This window comes from Carya illinoinensis, chromosome 8, assembly GCF_018687715.1.
Source record: "Carya illinoinensis cultivar Pawnee chromosome 8, C.illinoinensisPawnee_v1, whole genome shotgun sequence".
NCBI classification, from domain to species: Eukaryota; Viridiplantae; Streptophyta; class Magnoliopsida; order Fagales; family Juglandaceae; genus Carya; species Carya illinoinensis.
Window position 1 is genome coordinate 22124775 of NC_056759.1, and position 4526 is coordinate 22129300.

Here is a 4526-nt window from a genome sequence, read left to right on the forward strand (position 1 = left end):
CAATATGACTCAAAGCAATTACTTTTAGCTAAGAATCTGATGGCTTGATGGCATATAATCCGGTTATCCAAATGGAAAATATGGATTCGAAATCCCACACCCCCATTGCATAAAAAAAACAATTAATTTTCGTCAGCAAAACTTTGCAATGAAAAATAATAAAGCCAAAGAATAGATCAATCTTTTCCAAAAAAAAAAAAAAAATGATAGATTTAAAATTGACTTGAAGTGAAGAACATTCCGTATAGATCAGCTTATGAAGCGTTAACCATTATTTCAATAAGTTCTATTGGTGAATAGCCATTCCCTTTCATTTTCTCGAGCAACTCATTGGCTTAATTTATTAGTCCCTCTTTGCATAGTCCTTTCATCATTTATATTGTAAGTGTAAATATTTGGTTGCAACCCTTCAGTAGAAAGACTATAAAACAGATCTTTTGCCATTGGAAGTTTTCCCGCATCACACATAGCATCAATCAAGATGGTATAACTCCCGATATTAAGGTCCAACATTTTGTCTTCCATCCCTCGAAAAATTGTCATTGTCTCAGCAAATTGTTTGTTCTTAAAAAGACCAGTTACCAAAATGGCATAAGTTTGGAGATTAGGATGTTCCTCACAAGCTCGCATCTTATGGAGTAGCTCTAACGCAGCCTGAGGCCTCCCCACAAGTTTGTACTTCTTTCGCACCATTAGTCCAGCCCCCCACATCCTTGCGTAGAGCACCCCTCCGATTTCTCTCCCTCTCTCGCACTCTCTCTCCTACACTCTTTGTTTTGTCTCCGTTCCAACCGTCATCATCATTGTCCTCCACGTTTAGCCACTTCATGTCACCAGTAGACTCCCTACTCATCTCTCTCTCTCTCTCTCTCTCCCTCTCTCACATTCACACACATACACACACAGAATACTTGAAAATTCTTTGGAAGGAGGAAAGGTTTGTTGGTGACCCTTGAAGGCGCAAATGGCATCAGATGGAAAGGTTTTTTGCATTCCATTCGAAGCGTCACTTAGTCCAAATTCTTGCTCTGGAGTAGGCAAATAGAGGGGAGTTTGTTGATGGAAAGACAGTGAGAAAGTCTCTCTCAATCAAAGGGGCTTCATACGCCTTGGTGTTGAGGTCACCAACATGTATGCCGGCCAAGAGTAGCTCTGTGGCTGAAGGAAAGGGTAAGGCACTTGTAGGAGACAAAAGTTGTTATGTCACATTGGGAGAAGTGGAGGGTAAGCACACTCTTCATGTGTTGCATGGTGAAATGGGTGCCTCTGTCGAGTGTATGAGGGTGGGAGAAGTAGAGAGTAAGCACACTTCTCATGTGTTGTATGGTGGAATGGGTGCCTTCGTGTAGTACTCGAGTCCTACTACGTAGACTTGTATGTCATTTTATTAATTATTTTAAATAAAAATATTCTTTATGTATATTAAAATAAAGTTTTTAATTATTTTAAGATGGATGTGCTTGTATTTTTATATGGTTTATTAGAATAAATCAAGGACATGGTTTTAAGACCTTGTAATAATTTTCCTTAAGTCCTCTAGTTTTTATTTATTCAAGAATAGACCCAATTATTCCTCACCATTGAATTGGTAAGTGAGAAAATATCTTGAGGTGAATAGATTTCCACCGTTTATTTCCATAGCTTGTGAGGTAAGATTTGACCAAAAAGTAAAGTAACTCAAGTCCTTTCCTTGAACCCGTCGGCCTCTTCAAGCAGGAAAAAAACAAAAAAACAAAAATTCTTCTCTTCGAAGCTAGCATATGCCTTTCCTCTCCATCTTCTTCCTCTCTTTCATCTTCAAAAGATCAAAGTTCCTCTCCTAATCTCCAAACCGTGCGGTTCCAAAGCAAAGGAAGGAAAACTTTTTCCTTTCTTCATCTCCAAATTGAGTGTGCTTCATCTCTACCCATTTTAATTTTCGTCCAAAGCTTAAATCCCAAGCTTGTTTTCATCTTCCAAAGGGTGAAATCTTGAAGGTAATAGACTCTTAATTCACTTTCTACTATGATTTTCATATAGGTTTTGATTTTCACTATCAATCTCACATATTGATGTTCGGTTTTAGGGTTTTAAATCAATGCCATCGTTGCTCTTCATCCACATGGCCATACTCCTAATTGGCCCTCCATTTTACCTCTTGAAAGAAGTTAAGAGCTTAAAGTAAAACCTTAACTTTGATTTTCCTTAGTTGGATTGTTGTTTTTGGTACAAATTGAACCATGGGTTGTGAAAGCTTGTATTTTTCCAAATTTTATCTCTTCTAAAACATTGTGGAAAATTTTTATGTATGCCTTGTGTGCTATGCAAATTCCAAATTTTATATATATAGCTATGTATGTTTAAGACAGCCAGTTTGGTGTTCTGTTTCTTGAGTATTTCGAAATAGGTGGGTTTTCAAAATAGATGACTTTGTTGTAGTGAACGTTGGTGCTTTTAGATGTGTTAAAAAAATTTGTGAAGTTGGAAATCCTTATTGTTTAATTCTAGTTTACTTCATGGGTTTAACCTTGTTGTTTTTATGCTATTTTTAACCAAATAATTATGTTTTAACAAACTTTTCTTTGATACTAGTGTCACTAGATTTATAGCATGGGTTGGTATTAGAAGTAGATGATTATTTGTGCATGTTATACTATTGTGTGTAAGCTGTCCAGCAAGCCTAATCCCATGTGTAATTGTGTATACCCTGTTTTGATGACAAGTAAGCCTTTTCTAATAAGGGATAACTAGCTATTCTAAAGGGCATTCTTTTCTAAAGTGATTAGCTTGTCTGAGATACCAAATCTGTCTTAAGCCCCTTTATTGAGCAAATTTCCAGATTTGAGCCTTATTTCCATTAATTTCAAACTAAGCTTAAATCCAATAAATTTTGTTAAGCCCACGAGTCCTCAACTACCTTTCCATATAAAATACCCAAGTGGCCATTCATGGACAGCTAACATGCTTTAGTATTAATTATGTAAAGGTTAGACGAAAAGTTAGTTAATTGGGTTAACGCTAAGTGTAGAAGGGGTGTTAGGTTAATGTCATGGCTTTCTCGTTTAAAGGGAAGCCTAAAGGATATTGAATGAGTATTAACACACTTATTATTTATTGGAATAGGACCTATTGTAAAGTCGGAAGTGCCATGGTGCGTTGAGGTAAGTAGCTATGACCATGCTTCTTATATCAAATTCTCTTTATCAAAAAATGTCTCTCTCTCTCTTTGAAAATGTCCTTCTAAAAGAAAAAAGTAAATGTATATATTATGTACAAGCTTTTCTTGGTAGCCCCTGTTAAGCACCATATTGATTATAATTGTGTGTATGTGTACAATGTAATGCATGCACGTTAAGTTCTAGATCATGAGATTTCTTTACACGCTGTCTTAAATAACTACCTCCTTTCCTTATACGTAATATGACATGAAATGCCTTTTAAAGGAATGCATCTGCATCAGACTAAGAAAGGATGACAAAAACATGTTGACTGTAAAGAAAGGAAAGAGATGAGATGAAAGTTTTCATGTATGAAAATATGTAACATTCACATAAATGAAAGGGTACTAAAAGACTAGGCAGATTGCAATGCCGGGTAAGTATTACTGGCAGTGCACCCAATGCTACCCCCTGACTGAAAAGGATTCCCAACCTGTGGCCATAGGCGGAATCCAGGTCCAAAAAGACCATTAGCCCCAACACACGGGGTGTAATAGTGTATACCAGTCAAAGGAAAGTGAAACACGAAAGCATAGTATTTCTTAAACGGTTTGTGCATGAAAGTATTGTCTATTCATTAAATGTTTACGCATGAAAGTATGCCTTATTCTTTAAACTTTTCATGCATGAAAGCATTGTAGAAATTAGTAATGATTTTGTATGCATGTTTAAAAGGAGAATATTAGATGATTAGTAAGTTAACGGCATTGTGTACTACTTATTAGACTCACTTTGTGTTTACGTTTTAAATGTCCAGGTATTGATGATGAGGCTAGGAAGCCAGGCACTAGAACAGAGGGAGAGGTGGATCGTTAGTATTCTCCCTTTTGGTTCAACCTTTTGATGATGATAAGTTTATATCAATAGGGGTTTATGTTTAGGATGGGTCCCATGTTGGGACGTTTTGTTGGTTCAACTTTTAAGCTATGTATCTTTTAGTAAGGTGTAATTGTTATGGTGGGGTGATGGTAGGCCCTTTTACGTTGACTTAGCACTTTTATATGTATGATAAGGACAGAATCCCTTCTTACTTAGAACTTTTTATGTTTTGATGAACATATTATAGACTCTGAGAGTCTTTTATGGATGAATGATTTGTTAGAATCTCTATCAGGTGTTTCTCCTTATTAACTTAGAAATTCAAGTACATATAGGATATGTTCATGCTTATCACACATTCCAAGAAAAAAAACTATTGTATGTGTATAATAGAAAAAGGACAAGTCTAAGGTAACGGCCTCGCCCGTTGATGAGTGTGCGAAAGTGTACTCTAAATACCCTATTATTGGATTAAAATGCTAAAATGTGAATAGAAATAATAGAAATTAA

General features: G+C 36.0%; 1 long non-coding RNA gene across 1 annotated transcript; it reads left to right on the forward strand.

Annotated features, from left to right (window-relative positions):
* Positions 1-1759: 1759 nt before the first annotated feature.
* LOC122317782 lies at positions 1760-4307 on the forward strand. The gene is made up of 3 exons (XR_006244640.1): positions 1760-1976; positions 3103-3140; positions 3955-4307. It is a non-coding gene; the product is annotated as an uncharacterized LOC122317782 (long non-coding RNA).
* The last annotated feature ends 219 nt before the right edge of the window (positions 4308-4526 follow it).